Here is an 11,012-nt window from a genome sequence, read left to right on the forward strand (position 1 = left end):
CAACGTGTGATATATTGTTGGATAGGTATTTAAAAATGAATAAGGGTTTACGAAAATGGTTTTTTGATAATATTATTATTTTCGGAAATAATCGCTCCCAAAGGAAAAAAAAGTGCGTCCCCCCCTCTCTAACTTTTGAACCGTATGTTTAAAAAATATGAAAAAAATCACAAAAGTAGAACTTTATAAAGACTTTCTAGGAAAATTGTTTTGAACTTGATAGGTTCAGTAGTTTTTGAGAAAAACACGGAAAACTACGGAACCCTACACTGAGCGTGGCCCGACACGCTCTTGGCCGGTTTTTTTAGTATTAGATTCACAACCTATTTCATTGAAATTTTGTTAGACACATGTAATGAAATAAGTTTAAAAATTGTCTTTCAGTATTAGTATTGACTGAAGGTAACCTAAGGTTCAACATCGTACCCGTAGAGTATATTGAATAGTATATCGTACCTACTAACAGCAATACTCTGTCTTAGCTAACCATCGCTAGACGTTATGCTCTTGTAATAAGGACTACAAATGTACGGTGACAGTTGTCCGGTATGACGAAAATGCTCAACGAATAATTGGCTAAATAGTAATCAGAAAACAAGCAAAAAGGGTGAAATATATTTCTATAGGTTATTTCTTTGGATTACATTACAAAATGAATGTATACTCGTTGTAATTTAATAGATTTAAATAAATAATTTTATTACATCAAATTAATTACCGTCAAGGAACAAAAACTATTGAGTCGCTATTAGACCGTTTTCACATTATCCGATCCGATAACGGATGTCGGAAGGATATTAATAGAAAAATCGAAGATGGCGCCTGTAATGTATGGGATATCGGTCCGACATCCGATATCGGATCGGATAATGTGAAAACGCACTTAGGTCTACATTTTACACTTTTTAAAACCAAGATTAATTAGAGCACAAACCACATACACCGTTAAGTGACTACACCAGCCAGCAGTTCTGCAGCAAGGACTCGGAGGCGATGGCCACGAAAGGGAGGGAGGGACAGGGGGGCTCATCGAGCCTGCTCGGACGCACGCGCACGCATGACCCAGGTCGTCGGTCAGAGGCGTATGATGCAGGACGCTAACAACCTCCGTCCAGACGAGCCTGTGTCAAACGAGGGTGCGCATCCGGGCCTGCTCGTGTTCCCCTACCGTCTTCTGCCGCCCCTGCATGGTCAGCGGACCCTCCTGCCCGAGACACCGGTGAGCCAATAGTACGGGTGGGGAGTGTAGTTAGAGCACAAACCACATACTCGTATATACAGACTAGTCGTCCCGTACAACAAAATGCGACCGTCAAAACGAAACTATTGATTCCAGCGAAAATGATAGATGTCACTCATAGTCCCATTTGGCATTGATCTAAATTTAATAAATTTTGAAACATGGCTAATTTTTAAATTTACATGTTAAGATCTAATTTTCTTGACATATAGTAATAAAAACTGTTTCAAAAAACATTAGAAACAAATTAAATCTATGTTTACAGATAACAGAGCAAATTTTTAGCGCCACCTATCAAAAAAACAAAAAATCACTGGTATCTAAGCGGTTAAGGTTTCAAATTTACCTGAACAATTTGACAAAATAGACGTGTCGACAAATATGGTCGAATATTGAATGAATAATAACCGAAGCCGAAAAATTGGGACCGTGTACACTGTACAACGAGAAGTAAGTAAACATTGTGAAAAAATTAATGGAATCTTGTGTTATTTTACTATATTAGACAATTTTGGACGATGGTGGTTATAACATTATCGCCAATAACATTAAAATTGTTGTTTTCAGTGAGAAATTAACAAACTGGTGACTAAAAAGGGGTTTCGTGCCATCACGAAATCATTTTCCAACCTGAGACAATGAATAAAGGCAAGAAATTGGTTCTAGCTGGGCATTTTCTAGAGATTGAAGACATTATTCCACCATTTGTACTTATGTGCAATATAGTATAAATAAATCATTGGCTTTTGAAATTGTTGATATGTCATTTTCATAGGCTAACTGTAGGTATTATATTATTTAGGGACAAGGTACAGGGTTTATTGTAAAATAAAAACAAATTAGCTATAATAACTTTTAATTATAATATACATTACAAAAACTTGTTTCATTTACTTGAAAATATTAGAGGTTTACCATATCACATCAAATATGTAATCCAGTAGTACATCTGATAATGGAACAAGCACGACGAAGGCTGTGAGGCATTTGTGTTGTATGGTGTTGGACATTTGCAGTTTGTTCTTTGTCAATTTTGTGTAGATTAATTGGTTAATTATTTTTTAACATAGTAATGGTAAATTTTTTGAATATTGTATAACTAGCTTTATTAATAGTGTGTGAACCTGCCTTAGAAATCTATATTATTTGTGGTCATGGTTCGTTAATATTTCTTCTATGTGGGTAGCTTTTGCACATTGTAATTTTTCCTCAGTCACCCGTTGACCACGAACGCTGTAAAGAGTTCGAAACGTCGGGATGTATTTTTAAATTCATTATACGCGATTTAATCCGTTTCCATAGTTTTATTTCATAAATTTTATGGTATTTATTGTTTAACTTTAGGTACATAATACAATGGAAACTTAGTAATATAAATTTATCTGAAACTATAACGAAGTACAAAACTAAAACTAATAGGTACCTAAAAATTTAAAAATTATATGAAAATAAATTTAAAGTACCTATTAACTAGGCAAGTATATTTTATTAATTTTAGTTAATAACAATATAGCACACATCTAAATAAGATATGTTATCTTCCTGCAAACCACAGACAAACTGTGCTGCAAACTAAACAAAAAGAGCCGCGTATCAACTTTTTCAACTCGATTGCGCTCGTTATCTCCAAATGAGACAAAGACTGAATTAATACGAGCATCAAATTGAGATAAGAAGTACAGCAGATTGGGCTCCCTTCGGGTGGTATTAGCCCTAAGTCCTGATAAGTGAGGGCCCGATTGTTTGCAGGGAGTTACATAGATTAGCGGAGGGTGATGCGACTGGACATCTCGTTGTAAGCAATTTTGCGATCTATTCGCCAAAACTTCACATAAAAAAGTACCTAACATAATAATCCTTAGTGTGTATTATCCGTGCGATGACCGGCTACAGATGTAGTGCGAAAAGTTTTTCCTTCGGAAACGTTCGTATTTGTCATGCTAGTTCAGTCAATGTCAGTACATCTTGTATTGACACTGACTAAAATAGTACGACACGTTCGTACGTTTCCGCTACAATTCGAAGGCAAATCTTTTCGCACTACATTTCTAAGTATTTTGCTCCCCTGTGTGTCATAGAAGTTGACTGTGGGATATTATTAGATGTAGATGTAGATGTAGTGTAGGGACGCCTGGCCGGATACAGGCGGGCTGTCGATCGCTGGTGCGTTCATTCAGCCCAATTCCCTGGAGTTGGAGCTGCAGGTTACTGTCCCGGCAGCCCTCCCACACTTCTCTCCTCAAATCTTCTTGTTTTCCTGCAGAACAGAAGGACATCTTTAAGTTCGACATCCTTGAGTTCATCTTCTCTCAAATTGTCTCTGCCGAATGTATCATATCGCGGTGCCGCATACATGATACATTCTGCTCACGACACTAGACACAAAACGCCAATTACGTAAGGAAAGACCTAAGCCCTCCTACGTGTATACATACAACACGGCTGATCAACTGTACTGCCGTGAGTGTGATCGAATTTTTAAGAGCAAGTTTGGCCTGGCTAGCCACATAAGAGCTCACAAGACGGAAAAATCTTGACTGCTGAGGTCGCCGTCATCGAAATCGATGTGGAGGACTATATACTATACATTCTGCTAGTAAGTACAAGCTAATCTCCTTACCACAATGTGGACAGGATTCGTCGCTACTGATACCTATTAACTTCATATGTCTGTTGAGAGTGTTGTGTCCCGTTACGATGCCGGTCAACATTCTTAGACTATTCTTACCTAGTTTCAAAAGATACCTAGTTCTCCTTTGGTCTCTACCTTCTATCATCATCTTCGTTTGTCTACAACTGGTCTCTTTTTCCCAGTCTCTTTGTGCTTCCATCTCTTTTATCTTCTCAATGACTCCTTTCGTGACGTCAGCTGACATCGGCAGAGCCGGTTCCGGACCCAAGAATTCCGTCTCCGCCCCCGCCCTTGCCAACTCGTCCGCTTTCTCATTACCTGTAACTCCCTGGTGTCCCGGTACCCACGCAACCGTTACACTTCTATCCTTGCTTATCGAGTTGAGCTCTTCCCTACATTATTTCACCAGGGACGAGGTCACCGATATTCTCTTCAGAGCCTTTAGCGCCGCTTGGCTATCGGTGTATATTACCACGGCTCCATCTTGAATGTCACTTTCTTTTATTATACGTGCACAGCGCGCTATGGCACATACCTCTGCTTACCTTTTCTCCTAGTTTCGGGATTACTATTCCCGCCCCTGCTAACTTTGTAGAGCTTTTCCTAGAGCCATCTGTGAAGCATATAGTCGTTGGGTGCACGACCCCTACCTTCCAGTTGTCTCTTTCTCCTATATGTACCCTGTACTTCTTATCGAAAATCTCCTCCCTCTTTATGAGGTCATTATTGGCCATCAGCATTTCTAGTTTTGATAGTGCCTCTCTTTGTATCAGTGCATGTCTCTTGTCCACGCAACTTCCTCTCCATTCCTTACATGCTTTCATTCTGTACCACTGTTCCATGGCTCTCTTCTCTGCCTCAATCCAAAGGGGCTTTAAGCCTATCAGCACCTCCATAGCATGTGTCGGGGTCGTTCTCATATCCCCCGTCGTCATGAGGCAGACTAGTCTTTGTACTTTTGTCAGATTCTTCCGATATTCTCCAATATGGATCCTGTGCCACCAGATCACTGCCCCATATAGCACCCTGGGTAGGATAATAGCCTTGTAAATCCAGTGGATCATACCCGGCTTCAGTCCCCAGTTCTTCCCCACTGCCCTTTTACATTGATACAGCGTTCTTATGGCCTTAGCCGTCTGCTCTCTGATATGAGTCCTGTATCTGAGTGAACTGTCAAGAGTAATACCCAGATATTTGAGCTCGTCTACCATTTCTAATTCTACACCCTCTATCTTTATGGGTTCCATCTCTTTTTTCCTCTTGTTAGTGAATAACACCAGCTTAGTTTTCGACGGATTGAGATCCAGTCCTCTCCCTCTACACCATCCCAGTACCTGCCTGAGACCTCTTACCATTATGTTCCTCATGACACTAAGGACCAGTAGTACTCCGTCATCAGAGTAGGCCTGCATATACAAGCCTCCCCTGTTGAGTTCTCTTACCATAGAATCCAGAAGTAGACACCACATCAGGGGTGACAAGCAGCCTCCCTGCGGGAACCCCCTCCTGGGACTAATCGTCTTTACAATACAATACAATACAATACTCTTTATTGCACACCTTGATAAAATACAACAGTACAAAACATGGAAGCAACACGAACAGAGGTAAACAACAGGCGGTCTTATCGCTATGGTCTTTGTTGTACCTCCCAACTCCGCCGTTATAGACCTGCACCTAAGCATACTGCCTATCCACTGCGCTAATGTCGGTCGGATGCCTTCTCTCTCTAGACTCTCTTCAACGGCCTGGAAAGTAGCCCTGTCAAAGGCCCCCTCCACGTCGAAGAAGCAGCCTAGAGCGTACTGTTTTGATTCTAGTGCCCTTTCTACCCGCTAACTAAGCTAAAAACAGTTGCCATTTGTACCATTCCGGTTACATTTACGCCCCGAATTTGTATAAAAATCATCTAAGACCGTCATTTACGACCCTATCAACTCTAATTGTTCAAAAAAATCGTGGGTGTAAAGGACGTTCATAGCATTTTGACATGTCCTTTACAACCATCTAACTTCTAAACCGTTTATTTTATCACTACAGGTAATACACTAGGTTAAGGATACTAAAAATCTACATATTTTTCTATATACGTCACAAATATAGGTCAAAAAACAAAAAAGATATAAAAATTTTTCTAAAAAAAAAGTTGTTTTTTGTTTCTCCTGAAAACCTGCATTTTGTCCTTTACGCCAATTGAACCCAAAGGTATCGATATGCTATTTCAGTCAGTGTCAGTACTGTACTGACATTGACTGAACTAGCGGAAACGTACGAACGTGTCATGCTATTTCAATCAGTGTCAGTACGACACGTTCGTACGTTTCCGCTACAACTCGAAGGCAAATCTTTTCGCACTACATCTGTAAGTATTTTGCTCCCCTGTGTGTCATAGAAGTTGACTGTGGGATATTATTAAACTGTCACTGCAATATAAATAAAGAAATTATGAATTATTATATCACAATTTCGGTTTCTTTCAAATCTCCTGCTAAGAGTGCCACTGAAACTGGAGCAGTTGCATGTGCTCTTCTTAACCCTTTTAGGAATAGAGGCATGAGTATGTATGTAAGTAATCAATCAATAACTATAACCCATATAACCCGGGCTCATATAACCCGGAAACCTTCAAATCAAGAGTGAACTGGCATCTTCTGGGCGAGCTCACTCCATCGTAGGCCACGTCTTTGCCTTTGGCTAGTCTGTGGCCAAGAGTAGGCCCATTTATAAAAAAAAAAACTGTAACAAATAAACTACATGCAGTTTTAAGTCGATATTTAAGACAGTTTTTTTTTAATTAACACATTTAGATACAAAATTATAAAAATGTATAGGTACCTACTACTTGCCTAATGAGTAATATTGGTACAGTGACATGCATAGGACGTCTACGTAAACACAAAGTGATGTAGATAAAACAGTTTTATCTATATCACTTTGTTTTTACGTAGACGTCACAGAAATGCCAATGACCTGATACGTACTACAACTACACCAAGTAATCTTTGCCTTTGGCTAGTCTGTGGTCAAGAGTAAGCCCATTTATAATTAAAAAAAAAAAAAGATAACCTTGAACTTGTTTCCCTTATATTTTTGACACTAAATAAAATAGACATTTTAAATCACTATAGACCGTTAAGCAAAGCATCATAGTGATAGTCAAACTTTGACGATAGATATATAATTTATATGTAATAAGATTAACCGGGATATTTCCGTTTGGTGGGTTAAATGCGTCTTTAGAAGATATAATTCGAAGATAGAATTTAGAAGATAACTGTTGCAACCTTCTAAATTCCAAGTATGGCCATAAAACTATAAATACGGCATAGTGCTAGGTAATATATTCCGGTTAAAAAGTATCTTCAAAGACGCATTATAACCCCAACCAGACGCAAATATCCCGTTTGACCTTAGACTTAATCACAGAACTTAATTTAGATAGAAGAAACAAATTCATATATTTGTATAGAGGCCGAGCGTGTCAAATTTTGTACTGAAGTTGATTCTTGCCTGTAATTTTAAATATGTCTCAGGCTCTTGATTGTTCATAATTTTTGTGTTGTTGCAATTGAATATCACGTAACGAGGCATTTTTTATGTTTTGGTTGACTTCAACTTACAAAAATTGACGCCCGAAAGCTGCAAGCTGCGAGTAAAGACGGACAACTCAGTGGATTTCACTGAGTTCATTTGACACGCTAAGTAGATACGTTTGCTTGATATATATGACATCTGTGGACTTAATAGACACCTAACATTAGAAAACATTATCATTTCATGGAAAATGTAAAGCTAATCACTAACTAATCTAACTATATCAATGAATAATTATTCATTGATCTAATACTTTTTTCCGGATAGAAACTTATAAGTATCATCATAATTATCCATATCTTATCAGTCCAAGACATCGTCTTTATGCCATAAAAACCTACTAATTAGATAAACACTTTCTTACTATAGAGTAGTATTAGTTCATGCGCTGCTTCGTCCTAACGCATTTTATTTTGGCAGTTATTATTATATATTTTGTCACAAAATAAGAAACTCCAAAAATTAAAAAAAAAATCGCGCTTATTGGGGCAACGGTAGACAACTTTATGGAATGCTTCAATATTAATATTTTATTTATTTTATTTATTTATTTAATCAAAAAGTAACACAGCATTACAGTTTACACTAAGGCACTGTGAAACTACAAAATACAAAACAAGACATAAACGATAAATATTACAAAAAAGAATACAAATTAAACATTAGATTTGGGCGACGACGTAACAGCGTGGCTCCGTTGCGTCGTCTGACTCGGTGTAGGATTCGGCAGGTTGCCCCGGAACCGCCGAAATACCACACCCTTCGGCCAGAAGTCTGCGCACGCGATGGTGTCCTGCAGCGTGCGTGGCACGCGCACAACAAATGAAGTGAAGTGCACGTAGTGGCGCGACTGCAGCTGTTGCACCCTCAGCGTGTAGCCAGTCTTCCGGCGAACATACTCCACCACCTCATCAGCCCCGGCGGAGTAATGCAAGCGCGACACGTAGAGCGCTTTACTCGGTGTAGCAACTCGCAGACCAGAAGTAATCGGCTCCGCGGTACCACACAGAGTCTTACGAGGCGCCCTACGCGCCTTGCTCTTCCTTTGCACCAGTGTGAACCCCTCCTTATCCACATCGGCACGGGAGGACTTCTCCTTGATTGGAGCCCGTTCTTCACACACCTTTGCAGGTGCGCTGACCCGGTTCGCTGCGGCGTTGCGTTGACCGGCTAGGGCGGCTACATCAGCATATGGCCGCTGACGTGAGCTCGACGTGAGGGGGAGGCGGCCGCACGCGCGGGGGGCGCGCGGGCGGCGGAGCGGCACGTGCGACATTTTTAATTGTGTCAACGCGCAAACTACCTGACTCGACACTAGTGTTGTCAGGTCGATGATCGGACGTCAGGTCTGAAACCGCTGACCGAGCAGGAGCATTACGTAAACAACTAATTTCGTCACGTAACTCGGCGATTGTTTGCAAGCTGGTTTCAAACCTTGTAATAACTACAGCTAAACTTGTTTTTAGGGCCACGATTTCCCTTAACAAGCTGCGAACGTTGACGTCATCCGGATCGCACGACGGAATGATGGAGATATCTGTCGCCACAAACTCCGGAATTCGGTCCTTGTACTCCTTGAAGATCTTCGTAATGTCTTCAAGGCTCTTCTTCCCGGTTTCATCTCCTCTCCGGTGAGGAACGTAGGTGCCAGCGATTCCTAGGGACTCGCACAACACTCTCTTCGCTTCGCAGATGTCTTCGACAGTGAACCTTGATGCACGCGAATTCATCTGGACAGCATTCTCCGCATCCATCGCCCCTTCCAGAATGAGCTTATCTCTTTCTTGAAGAAAGGCGAGGAACTCGTTCACGACAGGTTGCCTCCATTTAGAGTCTGCCATCGCGTCAAATACTGGCAGCGGCCGAGCCGCGCGATTTCGTAATTATATGAATTAAATCATCAATGCGACTGCACCGCTGCGCGCATTAGACACGACTGTATATCACCTTGTAAGTACTACACCTACCTGTCACTGCAATGTCACAGTTTCGTTTTCTTTCAACCCCTTATTTGCCAAGAGTGGCACTGAAACCGGAGTAGTTTCATGTGCTCTGCCTACCCCTTCATGGGACACAGGCGTGATTGTATGTATGTATGTATGTAAGTACTAGAGTCAGGTCAAGATAAGTTCGCAACGATTTCGGTAGCCCTGGCTCTGCCTGGGACGCCTATGTAGGTAAACGAAATAATTTCATGGAAATTTAACTTGAGACTGTCAAAATAGTTACCAACTCATCTTCTTACCTTATACTAACTCTAACCGACTGTGAGTGTTTTTTTATACTTCGTCGGTGGCAAACAAGCATACGGCCCGCCTGATGTAATTAACACGTTCCCTGTGTAACCGACAACCAGCAATTGACTCCTCACGTGCATTTTTATTTTTTTGTAAATTAACTCGGAACTGTATTATATTGTTATATTTATACACAAATACATCTTTTATGACGACCGTTTTCCCTATTTTCCCATTTTTCCGAGTGACCCACATGTGATGCACACACGTATAGGCTTCTAAACTAGTGCCCACAATGTGATGCATGCACGTACTATCTCATTGCTGAGTGCATCACTCCTATATTTATATACATATTTTTAAGTAATTTGACGTTCTTTTTGTTTCTATATATGTGGCCTACGTTTGTTTAAGCCATTTTTTTGAAGGAAGAAAGTTTCACAAAAGTTTGATTGGTATATGAATATGCCTAGTCAATTGTCAGAAGTGTTTGGTAAGACGGATGATAATCATGAAATACTCTTCAAAACTAAATGCGATTAGTAAATTTTTTCCATATACCTACTTATGAATAAATATAGATAATTTTAGAGGGAGTGATAGAAAAGATCATGGACGAATGGGAGCAAATTGATGGTTCTAACATTTCTGGTGATAGGGCCTGTATCGTCCTTGGACTATTGATGACATAAAATACTTTATTAATCGTGATTATCTTGAAGATTCCAGAATGGAACAATTGGAGATTACGTGGCTTTGCAAAAACTTACTAAGACATAGCCTGAACCAGGTTTGCCGCCTCTAGTTCAAAATGCAAAATGTGTACTGCCAGTACCAAATTTGACGTCTGACAACCGACAATCTGGAGCTTTATATAGTTGAATCCTTGCATCACAGTTTACGAATTTATTTGATTAGTCTTTTGTTTTCAATATAACGTGACATTTATGCAAATAATTAATATTGTTTAGTTATTTAAAATAAAAAGATATTTTTTTATAAACAGCCATCACCTGGCAACATTATGAAAATGTCCTCCGGACGCACGTGTTTTCTGTCAAAGTTTTCGTACCCAATATGTGCACGCAAATAAAAAACATCTAGCTCACACGTGCAATTTTTGGCGATGCCTTATGTTCACGAGGGGTCGTGCATCACCCATGATGCATGCACGTATCATGTACACCCTAAAATGCTACACATATGATACATGCACAGGGAACGTGTTAAACTGACGTTAGCAAAGATATCATGACAAAGGATTTTTCATTTCATCTGTACAAATATTATATTCGCATTGTAGTTCTTT

Source organism: Leguminivora glycinivorella, chromosome 9 (assembly GCF_023078275.1).
Source record: "Leguminivora glycinivorella isolate SPB_JAAS2020 chromosome 9, LegGlyc_1.1, whole genome shotgun sequence".
Classification (NCBI taxonomy): domain Eukaryota; kingdom Metazoa; phylum Arthropoda; class Insecta; order Lepidoptera; family Tortricidae; genus Leguminivora; species Leguminivora glycinivorella.